At 39.4% G+C, this 20,305-nt stretch overlaps 1 pseudogene; it reads left to right on the top strand.

Annotated features, from left to right (window-relative positions):
- Positions 1–18,934, top strand: LOC142611981 (brassinosteroid-related acyltransferase 1-like; annotated as a pseudogene).
- The last annotated feature ends 1,371 nt before the right edge of the window (positions 18,935–20,305 follow it).

Below are 20,305 nucleotides of genomic sequence, written 5' to 3' on the forward strand. Positions count from 1 at the left end.
ATGACAATGCACTATGATGTCACCAATGTCCCTAACTTAAACATTGAAGCTATTTTGACAGTGAGATCCTCGAATGTGAGTGATCAGCGACGGGGATGCCAAGTATTGGCCACAGACCCTGTTGATTCGGGAATATTTCGAAGGTGTCTCCATGTACTTCTTTACTACAAGAATATGGGCGAAGAGGATTCAGGGTGGCTTTTTGCAGGTTGGACTACGGAGTCACTAGCAAGTAGGGCCGGCCCTTCCACTAGGCCACTTAGACAATTGCCTAAGGCCCCCAAGTGGAAGGGGCCCCAAAATTTTAGAAAAGAAGGGGTAGTAGGGAAAAAAAATAGTTTCAAATGAATTAAAAATATCCGGCACATCCTTTTAACCAAAAAACAAAAATTTTGGTAGATCCGGTTAAACATTGGTTCTAAACAAAATCAATTGCCCAAAAATAACATTATTATCCTCTAGACAAACCAAAAATCAACAAGATAAACTAAGAGATTAACCACAAAACAATCACAAATCAAAACAAATAAAAAACCTCAAATCCCGAAAATCTTTTACCTTTCCCTCTGCTTCTTTCTCTTTGCTCTCCGCCTCTCTCATTCTTTCTCTGATTCTCTCCACTGTTGCTGGCTGCCTGGCTCAGTGGTTCAACTGCTCATGCTTGAAGCTTCCTCCGATCTAAACTATCTGATCATATCTGATGATTTTGATCTAAAAACTTTGATTCTTTGAACTGGCGTGTCGACTGCCTTTTTTTTTTTTTTTTTTGCGGTGCCGCATTACTGTTATTGCCAGGGCCGGCCCTTCCACTAGGCCAATTAGGCAATTGCCTAAGGCCCCCAAGTGGAAGGGGGCCCCAAAATTTTAGAAAAGAAGGGTGTTGAAGTCTAAAAAGCCACAATGTTGCACTAAGGCCTAAAAATGGCACAAAGAATTGAACTCCATTAAAAGTAAAAGTACTTGAGCTTGCAATAAAGAAAATAGATGGTAAGCCCAAATCCACTAAGGGTTTTAAGGAGGAACCCAAACCTACGGATGAGTAGGCTTTAGAACTCAGAAAATAAAGGGGAGAAGAAAAGCCTAGCTTCCCAAGGTCAGAAAATCACTAGGGAGCCAAGTGGTAAGAACTGGGCTGGAATACTTGGGGACTGCTAGGAGCTTGGGATCCTTGGGACGTGTAGCAAAGCCAGGATTGGATTAAGATAGTTCAAAGGGGAGGCCAAGAAATACAGAGAACTAGAACAGATGTGTCCCTATTAGCCACCCAATGATGCAGAAAGGAATTAGAAAGCTTGGGATCCAACAATCCATGAACAAGGGGCTGGTACCTTGGGGAACCCAGAAAGAAGAACCATGAATGGAAGTGGCTGGTAAACTTTCAAATTGGTAGGAAGGAATCAGCTCACTTGGGAAAAATGACAAAGGGAAAGACAGCCAAAAGCTGAGTCTGAAAAGGTAGGAACTAGAAACCTTGAAAGGAGAAAAACCCAAGGTTAACCCTTCAAGACATACCAGAACGGAAAGGCAGCAGGAGACTTTTGGGGAAGAAACTCCAAAAAAAGAAGATAATGAGGAATGAGAAAGGGGCCAGCCACCAATGTTGCTGACACAACATTGGTTCTGGAACCCAGGGGAGCAAATGGAGGGAATCAATGGTACCCTGGGGACCCTAGGAAGACACTATAAAAAGGGGAAGCACCCAACAGTGAAGGGCATTTAGTAACAGTGAATTAGAGTAGAATCATTGAGAAAACTCTATTAGAACTCAAGAAAGTAAGAAAAGAGAGGGAAATACCACCCAGTATCCTCAAATAGCCACTAGAGAACACACTTGGATCCAAGGGGATTCAAACTTTGCAAGTCTTAAAGGCCTGAAGAGCCATCTAAGTCTGTAATTTTTGAACTTATTTGGACCTTGTAACACGTCCTAGTGAGCATAATGTATTACACAATTGGGAAAGTAATGAAATATTTCACATTATCTTAAGGAGCCTTAACATTTATATTGTATCTTTCTTTATCACATTGCCCCTTTATTGTTTCTTGCTGTTCAATGCATATATTTCTGTTTGCTAGCATGTATGTGTTGTAAGATTCCTGCTCTGTGCACCATCTGGTTCGTAATCAGCCCATTTAGCTGTGGTGAACCAAGTCCAGTCCCTTAAAACAACAACTAAAAGGCTCGGGGTCCTTGGTTTTAGTTGGGCCTAGGCACCGTCTAAAAAGGGACCTACACATTTTGGCGACTTCACTGGGGACTGGGTAAAGAAGAGGGAAGAAGCAGTCCATTCGCAGAACATGGCTCCAAAACCAAGAAATAATAAAGGTAATAATGTGCCACTTGTGGTGTTTGAGCCCGTAGGAGAAAATGAAGTAGCTTCTAGACAGAGAAATGAGGTACCTCTGGTGGAGCAGGAAGTAGTCTCTAGACAGAGGTGCGTGGGGCAGGAGCTAGACCCCGTGGCTCGAATGGTAGAAATGATTAAAGATTTGCAACAAGAGATACGCCTCCTCAAAAAAGGAAGGACCAAAGAAATCAGGGATAATGCCCCTTGTGGTTAACCAAGATAGAGCCCAACCAGAGGGAAGGTCAGCAGTAGGAGGAGGAGCTAACCCCCAGTATCTCACGCTAGCAAATGTCAATACCCTTTTGGAACAAGAAAGGGAAAAGCTCTTAGGGATCCCTAAGCAATTTTCTCGGGATCCCCCATTCCTGCCAGAACTCCTTGGAAAACTTTATCCCAAGGGATATGAACCCCCAAAATTCCATCATTTTGATGGAAGAAACAGAAGTTCTGTAGAGCACGTGAGTAGGCTCATTCACACCATGGGCCTCTACGCAGGAGACAAAGAGCTGTGTCTAAGAGAGTTTGCTAAGTCCCTAGTTGACAAAGTATATACGTGGTACACCACTCTTAGGCCTGGGTCCATCAAGACATGGGACGAAATGATGGAGAGGTTTTGTGTAAAGTACTATCCGAGTGAAGACAAAGTCACCTTCCAAAGCCTTCAAATGACAAGGCAAGGGCCTGGAGAGGATCTTGTCCAGTTCATCAAAAGTTTGAGGACGTTTCTCTGGACTGCTACGGAGATCATGAAGAACAAGAGCTGGTGGAAACCTGCATATCCAACATGCTTTTTGATTACAGGCTTAATCTTGAAAACCTATGCATAACCTAGTTGGCTGACCAGCTACAAAGAACTAGGAGGATTGCTACAAAGAACTAGGAGGACTGCATTAACCATGAGGAAAAAGAGAGTACCAGTACCCCAGGCCATGACAACGTCAGTAGGAGAAAAAAGGAAGAGACTTGAAGGAAAGATGGTCGAGGAACCACCTGTGATCCCATTTACTGCAGAAGTACTGAATCATCTTTTGGATAAATGGATTGGAGATGAAATTGTTAGGCAATTCATTGTATCCAGGCTACCTACTAAAGAAGAAAGGAAGAATCCTTTGTTTTACAGGATTCATAACTACATCAAACACTCTACCAAGGATTATTGGACCCTCCGTAGACTTTTCCACGAAAAGCTTAGGAAGGAGACCCTTGAGCTCACTCAAAAGGAACCCAAGGTGCAAAGGAACCCTTTACCCAATTACAAAGGAAAGGGGGTGGTAGCTGTAGTGATCAATGGGAACCCAGCAGAGTCAGAGAAATCTGAAGGATCCTTCCATCCAAGCACAGTTAAGACCCTTCAAAAGAACCCCATGTTCAGGTCACTATTCAACCAATTGGGATTTGGGCCAGAAGCAAGAAGGGTGGCCACAGAATCCCTCATGAGTATAGCAGCAGATTTAGGAATGGAATGTTTTACAGTAGAATCCCATGCCAGTCGAGCTTACTTGGAAACTACCAATGCAATAAGGTTCACACATGAAGACATGGAAGTGAAACATCTAGACCATCACAAACCCCTTTATCTAATGGCCACCATAGATGGTGTCCAAGTCAGGAGAGCACTGGTAGACACAAGGGCATCACTTAACCTCATAGCTCTAAGTACCTTGGAAGTCATGGGCCTAACTAGCAGGAGGATCCTGGGGGCTCCTATGGAGATAACAGGATTTGGAGGATGAGCAGAATCGACTGAGGGGTATGTGCAACTGGCCTTAAGGGTAGGCCCAATAGTAGCCCTAACCAGGTTTTAGTAATTAACTCAGAGGTTTCTTATCATGTTCTATTGGGACGCCCTTGGCTCCATAAGCATCGCTTTATTCTCTCTACATACCATTAATGTGTCAAAGGGAGATTGAATGGGAGGCCAGTAAGGATCCCTGCCAATTCGAACCCCTTTAGCCATAGAGAAGTGAATTTTGTGGAGATAATGTTTTAAAATGAGCTAGAACTAGATGATGAGAGTCCCGCGCCAGGGACCTTAAGGGCACTTGTTTTGGAAGAAGAAGGAGGGGGCATTCGTGACCTAAGAAACATCCTGGACAGAAAAAGGTAAAAAAGGGAGATCAGCTCCCTAGGATCCACATCACTAAGCTTGGTGGTCAACCTATACAACTTCTCATGCTTTTCTAGACCTTGTATAACTTTGCATAGGCTGTGTGGATGTCATCTTGTTCATTCATCTTTTCAAACTTGGACTCCACCAATTCCTCTTCTTCATCCACATCTTCAACAATCCCCTCAGTAGGATTGACTGTGGCAGTGAAGGCATTTAAGATTCCGTCATCCTCATTGTCGGAATCATCTTCAGGCTCGGTGTCGCTCAATGTAGCAGCAAGTGTCTTGCTTCAAGAATATCTTGGCTGCAAAGTTCTTCTTCTCTTCAATAGATGAAGATCGTGAAGTTGCTTGGTCACAAAACCCTATGGTGTATAAACACAGCAGCTTTTTCAAGAACTAGGGCAAAAATAGGTTTCCGGTCACACTTGTGGAATTAAGCTCTTGTGCAATTGTGCTCTCAGCTGTGTAACCAGATACGACCCTTAAAATAATCCTTATATATGTTTAAGGTTGCGAGAAAAGAAATCCCAAACACATAATCACGCATTGGAGTCAAAACAGATCTGAAATTCTGTTTTTCATAAACCTCAACAGATGCCTATCTGTCAAGCTGCTGTCGAGCCACAGGCTTCTACAACTCTATAGGTTTCGATAGATGCTAGCTGTCGAGCTTTAATGAATAGCACTTTCTCAGCTTGAATCTTGGATAGACTTGCATGGCTTCAATATTTGGACTTGAACTCTTATTCCTTGAAGTATTAAAAGCATCCTAAATCTACCTAATTACAAGTAAAGTGCGTTTTGTCAAAGGATTAGCCAATTACATAAAATGTTGACATATATTTCTAACAACTAATCACATATGTCCTAACATGTTTTCCTTTTAAGACTACTTCTAACTTTAGTAGTACATGGGTTTTCTTAGAATGTGTATTTTGTTCTTTTTATTTTTGTGGCTTCTCTCTTTTGTTTTGAACAAGTCTTGGGCCATGGTCCCTACAAGTCTTGCAGTAGGTCCTGGACTAGGTACCCTGGTAGTTAAGTGATGGCGCAGGTACTAAATTGGGTACACAATTGTGCACTTTGATCATAACTCGATTTAAAAAGAAAAAAAAGAAAAAAAAGAGGAAATTTCATTGAATCATAGCATAATCACCATATCGAGGAACATAGGAGGATTTGACAAAGATAGTAAGGATCATAGAATGTCCTTCTACCATAGGCTTCTAAACAACAAGAAAAGGAACTAAAAATATAAACTAAATAAAGCTCAAAAGCAAAGAATAATGAAACACTTAGTAAATTGGAGAGCTGGAAAAGGAAGGGGGTCTCGGTGTACTGAAAGCTCCCCCCTTTTCAAGCGTAGTACTATTTTAGCCACTTCCCATTTATAGGGTCTGTCAGGATGGTCCCATCTTCCTTTGTGAGGTAGTAATATCTGCTATCATGGGCTTCCCTAATAATATAAGGCCTTTCCCATTTTGGAACAAACTTGGAGGGTCCTGGGACATTCTTCCTCACGTGCTCTGCTGCTCTCAACACTAGCTGCCCTTCTGTGAAGGCTCTTGGGTGTACTACCTATCCATATGCCTTAGCCATCCTCTGCTGGTAACTTTGACTCCTCCTTTTGGACACCTCTCGTTCTTCCTTTAGTCCTTCCAAGTCTGCCAGCCTCCTTTCGCTGTTTGTGCCATCTGTGCCTTCTTAAATTTCTTCGAGTACTACTCTTGGCATAAGAAAGACTAGTTCTACGGAGCTGATGACTTCTTTCCTATAAACCAGGAAAAATTGTGAAAATCCTGTGGTTGTCTTCAAGGAACTCCTACATGCCCAGAGTACATCTGTCAGGTGATCACTCCATTTTCCTCTGTACCCATGCTTCATTTTCTTGAGGATTTTTAGTATCACATTGTTAGTAGCCTTTGCTTAACCATTTCCTTGTGGATAATATGTCGTGGACCTTCCATGCTTGATGTAATATGCCTCAGTCAGGTTCTTCATGTCTTTGTTTATGAACAGAGTTCCATTGTCACTGATCAGCCTTCTGGGGATCCTGAACCGTGCAATGATAAGTTCCTGAATGAAGTTTGTCATAGCTACTCTAATGGCCTTTTTCAAAAGGATGACTTCCACCCACTTTGTAAAATACTCTACCAAGATCCATATATAGCCATTAGAGGGAGGGTTTATGGGCCCTAGAAGGTCAAGCCCCCAAGTGTGGAAAGACCAAGGTGTTGTCATATCTTGCAGCACATTTGCATGAGTATGGATTGTGTCCCCAAGTACTTGGCATGCATGACACGTTTCAACCAGCTCCTTGGAGTCCCTTTTCATGGTGGGCCAATAGTATCCCAACTGCAGCAACTGCCTATAGAGTCTTCTTTTCCCTGGGTGACTTTCACAGTCATCGGAGTGGACTTCCCTGACTACTTCTCTGGCCTCCCTAGGCCCTAGGCATCTTAGGGAATCCCCGCTGTACCCCTTTTTGAACAGGATTTCGTTCTGCAAGAAGTATGTGATGGCAAGTTTCCTGAGCTGGTGTGCCAATGTCCTGTCAGCTGGCAGGATCCCTTGAGCCAAGTATTCCATGAATAGAGTTTTCCAATCTTCTGTTACAAACACATCATAACTTTCCTCTTTGTCCACTAAAAGCCTGCACCTTTGACATTCCTCCTGTACAATTGCAGTTTCTTTTTTCATATTCGACTAGTAGTACCCTATGCACTACATCCTTCTGCATAGACTAATTTTCTCTGCAATTCCACAGATCTGGCCATGTAGTTCTTCTAACCTCAGCTTCCCCTCTTTATCATTGATGCATCTTGACAGGATCCCTCTGGGTAGCCTCCCGTACAGCTTTCCTTCTATCACAGTGTAATCCTTTAATTCTTCGATACTTCATTCATGTCCCCACTTTTCTATTTTCCCTTTTATCTCATCTCTCCAATCTTCTTGCTCTAGCTCCTCATGGAACATCTTTTTGAGGATCCCTATGATGGAATGCTCCTGCTTACTTACTCTTATCAAAGTGCCTTTTCCTTTAAATGGCATCTGGGATCCCAGGGTGGCTAGTGCATCAGCAAACTTGTTCTCACTCCTTTAGGCATATTCCATACTGAAGGTCTGGAATTTTGGCTCTAGCTTTTGTGCCCATATTCTTTAAGTTGCCAAACTTTGATCTCTAAGTGCAAAATCACCCTTTACTTGGGAAACCACGAGGTTGGAGTCTCCTAAGATCCTCATATGTTTCACTCCCATGACGAGTGCTATGGCCAACCCAATTAGGTATGCCTTGTACTCAACAACGTTATTTGAGCAGGAAAACCCAAGCTTGAAAGATAACGGTGTGGTATCCCCATCTTCGCAGCTTAGTACAATTCCCAGGCCATTCGAAGTTGTTGTTGTTGACCCATCAAACCTCATTGTCCACTTTTTTCCTGGGAGTTCTACTACTGCCACCTCTCTAGGGATCTCTTTGCTTAGCGAACACTCTTCTTCCCCTGGGAACTGGGCTAGCAAATCTGCTATGGCTTAGGGGTCTTGAGGCCAATGACATATTGAGAGAGCAAGACTAGCCATTATGCTATTCTTCCTGTTAGGAGAGGTTGATGAAGTAGTGCCTTTATAGGATGTGACTTGGTTACTAGGAGGATCTAATGGGCTGAGAAGTATTGTTTTAGCCTTTGAGATGCATAGATCACCACTAAACATGCTCTTTCTATCCTGGGGTACCTGGTTTCTATATCTTTAAATGTCCTACTTACATAATAAATGGGTTGCTCATTCCCATCATCATCTTCCTGTGCTAACAGGGCCCCTATAGCCTAGGAATTTGATGCTAAATATAGTACCTGCGCCATCACTTAACTACCAGGGTACCTAGTCCAGGACCTACTGCAAGACTTGTAGGGACCATGGCCTAAGACTCGTTCAAAACAAAAAGAGAGAAGCGACAAAAATAAGAACAAAATACACATTCTAAGAAAACCCATGTACTACTAAAGTTAGAAGTAGTCTTAAAAGGAAAACATGTTAGGACATATGTGATTGGTTGTTAGAAATATATGTCAACATTTTATGTAATTGGCTAATCCTTTAACAAAACGCACTTTACTTGTAATTAGGTAGATCTAGGATGTTTTTAATACTTTAAGGAATAAGAGTTCAAGTCCAAGTATTGAAGCCATGCAAGTCTGTCCAAGATTCAAGCTGAGAAAGTATTGTTCATTAAAGCTCGACAGCTAGCATCTATCGAAACCTATAAAGTTGTAGAAGCCTGTGGCTCGACAGCAGCTTGACAGATAGGCATCTGTTGAGGTTTATGAAAAACAGAATTTTAGATCTGTTTTGACTCCAATCCGTGATTATGTGTTTAGACTTTCTTTTCTTACAACCCTAAACATATATAAGGATTATTTTAAGGGTCGTATCTGGTTACACAGCTGAGAGCACAATTGCACAAGAGCTTAATTCCACAAGTGTGACCGGAAACCTGTTTTGCCCTAGTTCTTCAAAAATCTGCTGTGTTTGTACACCATAGGGTTTTGTGACAAAGCAACTTCATGATCTTCATCTGTTGAAGAGAAGAATAACTTTGCAGCCAACATCTTCCTGAAGCAAGACACTTGCTGCTACATTGAGCGACGCCGAGCCTGAAGATGATTCCGACAATGAGGATGATGGAATCTTAAATGCCTTCACTACCACAGTCAATCCTACTGAAGGGATTGTTGAAGATGTAGATGAAGAAGAGGAATTGGTGGAGTCCAAGTTTGAGAAGATGGATGAACAAGATGACATCCACACAGCCTATGCAAAGTTATACAAGGTCTAGAAAAGCATAAGAAGTTGTATAGGTTGACCACCAAGCTTAGTGATGTGAAACTTGAGCATGAAGAGCTTTCCACAAAGATTGATGAAGCCAATCAAACTATTGGAGCACTGAGGTTTGAGAATAACTTCTTGGCTGAGAAGATCAAGAAGCTTAAGGTAGAACTGTTCCAAGTTAGAGCTCAGCTGGAAAGGACTTCAAGTGCAAAGCACGGTGAAATGCTCAGTATTCAAAAATCTGCTTTTGATCGAACCGGTTTAGGGGATGATCTCTTTTCTTCTAATATTACTTCTTCTAGTACAACTGTTTTTGTTCTCCCTAGTAATAATGTTGAAATTGAGAACACTAATGTCAAAACTGAATTAGCTAATGAGAACATAGACAAGGGTAAATCTATCTTAGGAGCACCTCCTAAGCAGGATAAGAAAGAAGTTAAAAACCCTAGGGCTAAGAAGGCTAACTCTCAAAAGCCTAAACAGAAGAAGCAGCATCTCTGTCATCACTGTAGAGCAGCTGGTCATACTCAACCGAATTGCTATAAGTGGTTAGCCACTCAAAATAGCAACAACATGATGGCGTTGGGAAACCAGAATCAGTTTCCATCCTCCTTTGCTCCTCTTGGAGATCTTCTCAAAGCCCTCATGTTCCTTTTAAACTTGAATGGTTTTCATTCTTCCCCCTCACCGCCGGTTCAAGGGGTTGCAAAAAGGAAAGGTTCTTCCAAGGTGTGGAAGGAAAAGGGCTCTAAGTGATTTAGTCACTTTCTCTCTCTTTCTCCCCTTCTTGTTTTTGGTTTTGCATTACTTGTGTGTTTTGCTTTACTGTTTTGAGTCAGTCTAGTTTTATGCATTGCTTTGTTTTGTTTTACATGTTTTTGTTTGTTAGTTTTCAGTTTTATTTGTTTTGTTTTTTGATATAAAAATAAAAAAAAATTGAAAAATTCAGAAAGATACAAAAACAGTGTGTGTATGTGTACATTGGTACTTGTGTACCTTGGATGGCCATTGAAACAAAATTTTCTAAATTTTGTATCTTTTGTAGCTTAGATAAGCATTTTTATGCACAACTAAGCAAGTGAACTTTGTGGCTTTTTGTTTGTGATGAGTAAGGTTAAGTGGTCTCTTATACTTAACACTCGTATCACTCTTTTTGACGGGAAAGACTAGAAAATCCTAAGAGAAAGGCATAAATAACCATCTCAGCACTATTACCCGCCAATCATGACATGACATCTGCATGCTTCGGCATAGAAAAAATGCAATGTCAATGACATCTGTATGTTTCGGCATAGCAAAAGTGCAATATCAAAAAGTTTAACATAATTGGGTTTTTTTTTCTCTCTTTTATATACACATGCATGGTATGCTTAATAATATATAATATATATATATATATATATATATATATATATATATATATGCAATAAAATAAAAAGCAAAAAGAACAAAATGCTTTAAAACATGATTGTAAGCGTGTATTCTAAGAGATGTGGGAGTTATAGGATGTACCTCAAAGGTGATAGTCCCCATAAAACAGTTATGATTGTGTGTGAGTTAAAGTGATTTTCTCATATCTCAAATCGTCATAACATAGAGACACTTATGCAATCTTGAGATGTTTTTCACACACAACACGCAATATTCCTTGCTACTCTTGATACATGTGCAGGTACAATGTGATTTGGCTATCACAAGGTTTACATGTGTTAATGTATGCTCACTAAACTGTCTTGACTTGTTTTTGAAATATAAAATCGGTTAGACTTGTTTAGTGTGTGTGTGTGTTTTTGGGATCAATGTGCTTAAAATTGTTGTTGAGAGATGATTTTGAGAACTTAAAATGTTGCTTGGATCCTTGGTTGAGTTGCATGCTTGATTGCATTCATATCTGTGTTTTTCTCTTCTTGAAAAACTGTTTTTAAGTAATCTAGACAGTTTTTCGACACCTCTCGATACCTGGCTTATCTATCAAGCTCTTCAGTTGATTTTTATCACAATCTTGATACTTCTCGACAGCTAGGTGGATCGATTAAGAAATCTCTTGTCCCCTCGATACCTCCTCGATCCATCGAGCTTATGTTGTGGACACCTCTTGACATCTCTCTCGACACCTCTTGACACCTCTTCTTTTCTAAAACCTTCAAACCCACGTGATTTTCAGCCTTTTCTTACTTCAAATCACTTGGTATGATCTCTTTTCCTCTCATTCTTCATGATCTTTTCATGCATTCAAAACTAGGTTTTGAGTTTTTGAAAATTTTTGGGGTTTTTCAAAATTGTTGGGTTTTTGTGAAATTTTTGGGATGGGTTTTGCAGATTTGATCTTAAAAACTTCATGCATTGCATCTTATGTGCATTATAACTATATTTTCATGCATTTAGATGTGTGTTATATATGTTAAATTTTTTGTGTGCTGGTAGGTTTGAATTGGGTTGAGCCCATGATGATATTACTGTTGCACGTTACATGTTTATGCATTTTCATGCATACGTCCTTTACCTTCAACATATTCCTATATATTTGAACTGTTTGGGACTTTTCTGAGTGTTTTTTTTTTCTTCCCCCTCACTCTCTAGTTAACGTTAGTGCGTCAATGGCACTGGAACATAAATCTGCTCCGTCCTAGAACCCTCTTTGTTCTAGGGCCTCTTTGTCTTCTGATCCTACCCCCTCTTCTGTTTGGTTCCGTGATGAAGATGCCCGAAAGGACTTCTCGGAGAACTTCTCTAAACGAGGTGTTCATTTGGAAGGCCGAGTTATTTTGTCGGATTTCACCGACACTGACCTTCCTACTATCTTTCACAGTCAGAAATGGGAGTCACTGTGGGACGTCTCGGTCACATGTCCTTCCGTGCTTATCCAGGATTTCTACTCCAACATGCATGGAATTGATACTTCAGTACCTCTCTTTCATACTCGCGTTCGAGGTACGCGCATAGTGGTCACACCGGAGTTGGTATCCGATGTGCTCCGTGTCCCGAGGGTTGCGCATCCTGACTACACCGGTTGTGAGCGTCTGAGGACTGTGTCCACAGACGAGATGATTTCTACTTTCTTCGGGTGCCCAGCTGTTTGGGGTGATCGTCAATTTCCACCATGTTCTACCTTTGCTAAAGGTCCAAGATTCATGAACATGGTGATGACGTTTGTTTTGCACCCTTTCTCTCACTATAACTCTATCACAGAGCCCCGTGCTCAATTTTTGTTTTCCCTTCTTGAGGATCTCACTATAGATTTTCCTTTACATTCATTCTTTCTATCATAGATGTGTATAGGGATACGGCGACCCGTGATAAACTCATCTTTCCTTCAGCTATCACGCGGATTTTATGCCATTTTTTTGTTCCTTTTCCCCCGACCTTTTCTCTGTTATGTGTGCCATTGACTACACTACCGTTAAACGAAGCGAGGCGCAGTTTCGATCGAGGTGGTCCAGTTCGGCAGCTCCTCCCATTCCTTTAGCTTCATCCAACTCTGCTTCCTCTACTTCAATGGGTGGTGTGACTTTGGATGTGATCATGGCGCAATTTCAATGCATGGATGCTTGCATTGATACACTTTCTACTAAGTTGTATCAAGTGAATACTTGTGTCAGCTGTATTGCTAGACGACAAGCTCGCCTTGGTGGCTTTGTGGAGTCTCCCTCTCCTCCTCTTGAGGCATCCGATTATGGTTTTGACGATGATGATGATGAGGATGGAGATGCTAGCTCTTCCAGTTTTGACGAGATGTCTACTTGACACTCTTACCTTTTGTCACTCGTGACAAAAAGAGGGAGTAGTTTTGGATATGAGAGTAGTCATACTTAGGGGAAGGGTTAGTATATAGGAGATTTTTGTTAGGGGGAGTGTTGATATTGAGGGATGTAGTGAGGATTTTGATGTATCTTCTTTCTTTCTTAGATACATTGTTCTTGTACCTTAGGTCTTGTGACCATGTTTACATATATTGTGCTTATCTTTGATATATATGTGATGATGTATGTTTTCTTCACCTATCTCTACATGTGTTGTTTTTTTTTTCTCTTTATACACATGTTTCTTTATTTCTATGCAATCTATTATTTCTGTTTCACACAAAGATGCCTTGATGAGTTTTGTTTAAGTATTTCAGAAATACAGGTTGTCAAATTCTACTTGCCATGAACTCTCTTCTTACAAAGTTTTTCAAGAGTTTGTGTTAGGATAGATTTTATTGTATTCAACGAGTGAGTATGAGTTGAGTGATTTATGACTTCTCTCATATGTTCATTTGCTTGTTGTGGTTTTTTCATGGATTGCCAAAGGGGGAGATTGTTAGGACATATGTGATTGGTTGTTAGAAACATATGTCAACATTTTATGTAATTGGCTAATCCTTTGACAAAACGCACTTTACTTGTAATTGGATAGATCTAGGATATTTTTAATACTTCAAGGAACAAGAGTTCAAGTCCAAGTATTGAAGCCATGCAAATCTGTCCAATATTCAAGCTGAGAAAGTGCTATTCATTAAAGCTCGACAGGTAGCATCTATCGAGACTTGTAGAGTTGTTGAAGCTTGTGGCTCGACAGCAGCTTGACAGATAGGCATCTGTCAAGGTTTATGAAAAACAGAATTTTAGATTTGTTTTGACTCCAATCATGATTATGTGCTTAGGCTTTCTTTTTTCCACAACCCTAAACATATATAAGGATTATTTTTAGGGTCGTATCTGGTTACACAGTTGAGAGCACAATTGCACAAGAGCATAATTCTACAAGTGTGACTTGAAACCTAGTTTTGCCCTAGTTCTTGAATTAGTTGATGTGTTTGTACATCATAGGGTTTTGTGACCAAGAAACTTCATGATCTTCATCTGTTGAAGAGAAGAAGCACTTTGTAGCCAACATCTTCCTCAAGTTGGTGATTGAAGTCGCGTATTGGGATCTGCGCACTTGGTTAGTCACGTACTGGGAGCAGTGCATTACAAGGAGAGATTGTCACTACAAAACAAGTCCAATTAGGTATTGGGGTAAGGGTTCAACTGTAGGTTGGTATAAGGTACTAGGATTTTTTTACTTGTAACCGCTTGTTTTGATAATAGTGGATTCTTGGAGTGGTGACCTTAAAATCACCCGTGTGAAATTTAATTTCCGTTGCATTTAGTTTATTGGTGATTTGTTTGAGCTACCACGTGTTTGCATGTTAAATTGATTAATTAATTAAACTTGGCTAATTAATCAATTAATCCATCACAAGGGGTCAATACGTTTTTGGTCTATCAAAACAAATCCACATTGGAGGGAAAAGTCAAGAGTAGAGTTCAAAAGTGAGAAATAAAGATAAACTTATGCAGCCTCAATTGTCAAAAAAAAAAAAAGAACTTATACACTTGAACTATTGAAGAAAGAAAGCAAGGAGTTAAGGTATAAGGTCAACTAGCAAAGAGCCTCCTGAGGGAATCGTAGGCACAAGTGATGAAGAAAGAAATCGTTGCTTCTTAACTTTTAAATCTTGCAAAACTTTATGAGCACGAGCCAAGGCCTTCTCAACAACAGCAATCTCAGCATCAAGGTCCTTACAAACCTTCCTCTGGAATAGCATGTGGGCTAAGGACCGCAGGTACTCTAGCAGGAAAGATAGGTTGAACTTGGCCTCCACAAGATCCTGTACCACCCCTCTCCACTCCAAAAGATTCTCTTCAAATAGGGAATCAGAAGAGGAGTCCCTCAGAGAAATCAACATGGCACACAAGAGCTCCATCAGAATGTTGCCCAAGAATACGCCTCCCCCGAACCCACATGTGAAGTCCCCATGAGCTTTGAATAGCCCCTTCAATAGTGGCAGACCTTCAACAGGCACAGAGAATCTTAGGAAGTTGCCAAAAGGAGGCCCAAAACTATGAAAATGGCTCGCAAGGAGGCTATTGAACTCCAAGGAATCAAAGCGGGACAAGAAAGCAAGGAGCCCCGAGCTAGGATCTGAGACAATCACCCCTTAAGCCTTCTCCATTGTTGTGTCTCCACTCTCAGGAATTGGGGAACTCTTGACCCTCTGGATGGTTTGGGGAACCCCTGCCTGAGCTTCAACAACTGGAACATTGGCAGCAGGTTCCATAACTATCTCATTACTTACGGGTTCAAGATCCTTAGCACCCATGTCGGCACCTGTAGAAGCAAACAAAGTCAAAAGGGGAAAAGAAGAAAAGAAAATATATAAAGTAGGGAAAGTGAGAGAAAGTTAAGGTTCTGGTCTACTCACGCGTGGGCTGCAGGCAACCCATGAGCTCGGGGGGCTATATTTTAAGGTCTAAAAAGCCACAATGTTGCACCAAAGCCCAAAAATGGCACAGAGAATTGAACTCCATAAAAAAAAAAATACTTGAGCCTGCAATAAAGAAAACAGATGGTAAGCCCAAATCCACTAAGGGTTTTAAGGAGGAACCCAAACCTACGGATGGGTAACTCACGAAACAAAAGGGAGAAGAAAAGCCCAGCTTGCCAAGGTCTGAAAATCACTAGGGAGCCTAGTGGTAAGAATTGGGCTGGGAAACCTGGGGACTACTAGGAGCTTGGGATCCTCGGGACACGCAGCAAAACCAGGATTGGATTAAGACAGTTCAAAGGGGAGGCCAAGAAACACAAGGAACGAGAACATATGTGTCCCTATCAGCCACCCAATGATGCAGAAAGGAATCAGAAAGCTTGGGAACCAACAATCTATGAACAAGGGGTTGGTACCTCGGGAAACCTAGAAAGAAGAACCATGAAGGGAAGTGGCTGGGAAGCTTTCAAACTAGCAGGAAGGAATCAGCTCACTTGGGAAAAATGACAAAGGGAAAGGCATATAATTTTCGAACTTATTTGGACCTTGTAACACGTCCTAGTGAGCATAATATATTACACAATTGGGAAAGTAATGAAATATGTCACATTATCTTAAGGAGCCTTAACGTTTATTTTGTATCTTTCTCTATCACATTACCCCTTTATTGTTTCTTGCTGTTCAATGCATATATTTCTGTTTGCTAGCATGTATGTGTTGTAGGATTCTTGCTTTGTGCACCATCTGGTTTGTAATCAGGTCATTTAGCTGCGGTGAACCAAGCACAGTCCCTTAAAACAACAACTAAAAGGCCTGGGGTCCTTGCTTTTACGTGGGCCTAGGCACCGTCCAAAAAGGGACCTACACAAAGGGGTAGTTGGGAAAAAAAAATAGTTTCAGATGAATTAAAAATATCCGGCACATCTTTTTAACCAAAAAACAAAAATTTTGGTAGATTCGATTAAACATTGGTTCTAAACAAAATCAATTACCCAAAAATAATATTATTATCCTCTAGACAAACCAAAAATCAACAAGATAAACTACGATTTTGGTCTTAGAGATTAACCACAAATCAAAACAAATAAAAAACCTCAAATCCCAAAAAATTTTGACCTTTCCCTTTGCTTCTTTCTCTCTGCTCTCCGCCTCTCTCATTCTTTCTCTGATTCTCTCCACTGTTGCTAGCTACCTGGCTCAGTGGCTCAACTGCTCATGCTTGAAGCTTCCTCTGATCTAAATCATCCGATCACATCTAATGATATTGATATGAAAACTCTAATTCTCTGAACTGCTGTGCCAACTGCCTTTTTTTTTTTTTTTGATGCCGCGTTGCTGCAGTTGCAGATGCGTTTTGATTGATTCCGCATCTACAGGTTTTGAGTTTTGGGTATCTCAGTATCACCATATCAGGTATAAAGAATAAAGGCTTGGGTGCTTGGCTTTCTCTTCATTTTATTTGTTATCCATATTTTGGGTCTGTTTTATGTTTTGTTTATATTGAGTTTAGTTATGGCTGGCTCATGGCTAGACATTTCACATTTGGTTTGGGCCTTCAAGTTTTTTGTTTTTGTTTTTGTTTTTTTAAGCCTGCATTTTTTGGCTGGCTCATGCTCATTACTATATCAGTTTCTTTCTTCTTCTTTTTTTTTTTTTTAAGCCTGCGTGTTTTGTTTATATTTTTTGTTTATTTGTGTTTTTTTTAGTTAGTAGTAATATATTGAATAAGCCTTGATTTATGCAGGTTGAGATTGCTAAAAACTTGTTATTGTTCGGTGAAACTACGACAATACTTTTTATATAAATTAGGTTCTTTTTCTCTTTTGCTTTACACTTGAAAGTTATTTTTTATTTTAGTCTTTATAAATATATTGTTTGATTAAAAATGTCTATTAGAAAATATGCATCTGGATACGAAAAACTTAAAAGAAGAAATTTTTTTTTTTTAATTAGTCAATTTGCATCTCAAAAGGCAAGAAAAATAAATTTTAAATGAAATATATTATAATATAAAAATATTAAATAAACATTAATTTAATCAATATATAAGTATTAAAACTAGGGGTGGCAAAATTTGACACGACCCGCGAACCCGACACGACACGACACAAAATTAGCAGGTTATGGGTTGAGGCTTAACGAGTTCGTGTCATATTCGGGTTGACACGGCTAACCCGTTTAATAAATGGGTTGGGTTAGTGTTGAACACATAGAACCCGTTTGACCCGTCTGACCCATTTAATTAAATGATATTTTACCAATATACCCTTCAAACTCTAGGTATATAAACTTATTAGTTGTTGTGATTTATTTTCTTTGACATATTATGATTGATTATTTGTGATATTGAGATATGTTTTAATTTTGAATGATTATTTGTGATGCAGTTACTCGTTAATTCTGAATTTTATATTAAAAATATTTATTTGTTTGTTTTTTCATTAATTTTTATTTTTCATTTTGATAAAATCCAATAAACAGATTGACACAACTGACCCGTTTAATAAATGGGTCGTGTTAAGGTTGAGGAATCTTGACCCGTTTAATAAACATGTCGAGTTAGTGTTGACTTATGTAGTCGAATACTCATGACTTGACACGACACGAACCCGACACGCGAACACGAATTGCCACCCCTAATTAAAACGCCCTATTTTTAGTTCTCACCTTAGGCCCCAAAATGTATAGGGTCGGCCCTGCTAGCAAGAGCATTGTTGGAGCAGCCAATGCTTGGTGGAAGGCTCAGGCGTGGACACGATGGCTATGGCAAGTTAGAAATTCTGTCCAATGATGGTGGTGCTAGGCTCTTTTAAGCACAGATCGCTGTAACTTTGTCCGAGTTTCTTGAACAAAAAGAAAAGGAAGAAGCAAAAGCTCAGCTTGTGTTTTGGAATGATATTGATGAACATGATCCTCAATTCTCACCATTATTCTATCTTCAGGTAACTATATATGTTACATAATCCAGAAAATAATGGTCTCATATTACTTGACCATTCTTCTAGTTTTGTTAGAAAAGCGCATATTATATAGAATGGCGGTCATAATGAAAATGGGACTCTCTCTCTCTCTCTCTCTCTCTCTCTCTCTCTCTCTTAATTTGTCTAATTTTCCAATTCCTACAGGTCACAAACTTCCAATGTGGTGGATACTCAATTGGAATAAGCTGTAGCATTCTTCTAGCGGACCTTTAGGTGAAGGAGAACTCCTCAATAATTGGGCAAGCATTCACAATAATATACTTTCAAGTAATAAAGAACGTCCCAAAAAACCCATATTTTATCTCCCTGATATTAATAGAAATTGTTCTTCCCCTACCATCATACTTAGCTCAATGTTAGGGGAAGAACAATGTTAACAGATAGGATATTTTGTAACTGTTTTTCTCTCCAATTGCGGAGCTAGTTACTTTCTTCATTTGCTCAGACAGTATATATAGCAATAGGGTTGTAATTCTTTCATTCATTCATTGTATTCCATTTTTCTTCAATCAGTAAGATTAGAGGTTCTATTTAGAGAGAGGGTTCTAGAATTCTTTACATCTTTAGTAATGTTTGTGGGCTCCTGATATATTTTCTGACCACTTCTTGAAAAGGAGATGTGAACTTGAATAATTTTTTAACTTAGAAAGAAAAACTTGGGACAATTTTGCGCATGGGCCACTCCTAAATTTAGCAACTTTTTTCCTTTTTTTTTTTCTTAAACATGATATGATTTGACAATTTTGTGCATGGGCCACTCATAAATTTAGCAACTTCTTTAATTTGTATGTTAGGTGGAGGATGTGCCATGCATTAATGTGGTAGGCGGATAGCAGATAACTGGTACGGTATAATTATTAGAGATTTTTTTCTATGTTTTAAAAAAAATTAGTGCTTTTCTTTTACCAATATATACTTTGGAATTTGCATAACTTATAGAAACAAAAAAAATGCTGCTAAAATCATATGGAGCATTTTGTTAGTAATTGGTATGGTATAATTTTTAGAGATTGTTTGTATTTTTTTAAAGGATTATCTTTTACTAATAAATACTTTGAAATAAAAATTTGCATAACTTACCACAACAAAATGATGATAAAAACAATTGGAGCAAAAAAAAAAAAAAAAAACAATATTGTGGGTAGAAGACATAATTATGGTCTTTTTCTAAATCAATTTGAAAAATCTGGATGATGATGTTGCTTGAGTGCAACTATTTCATGTAAAATATTAAAAGATAAGATAAGATAAAGGGTGTTCACACGTCAATTTAGATTAGGATACAAGTCAACTCGTCACCCAACATGATCGACCAAATCGGGTCAAATAAATGAAATCACATTATCATTTGAAAGAATGGGTAAAACGCATGATTCCTTAGTTTGATCCATAGATCTTCTACTTGAATCATCGAGGGAGTTGTACTTGTGATGTTGTTTGGATGATTGTAGTGTTTGAAGAATTATTGTAGAAATGGTGCTTGAGAAAGCTAAGAATATTTAGATGAAGCTAATTGAAGAGAGTACTGTTGCATTGAAGCAATCTAATATCTTTCTCAAGAAGCTCCCTCATAATTTTCCTCTCATCCTATTATCTAGGTATTTTTGAAATTATGTTTACACTCTTTCTCTTCATGTTTTCTTTTATTTGTTGTATTTTGTTTTTTGGTAATGAAAAGAAGAAAAAAAGATTATGATTAAGGTTTGAAGTTTCATTTTTTTAGTTTTTTCTCATATATGTTTGGTTGG

The sequence above is a fragment of the Castanea sativa genome, chromosome 10, assembly GCF_040712315.1.
Source record: "Castanea sativa cultivar Marrone di Chiusa Pesio chromosome 10, ASM4071231v1".
Lineage (NCBI taxonomy): Eukaryota > Viridiplantae > Streptophyta > Magnoliopsida > Fagales > Fagaceae > Castanea > Castanea sativa.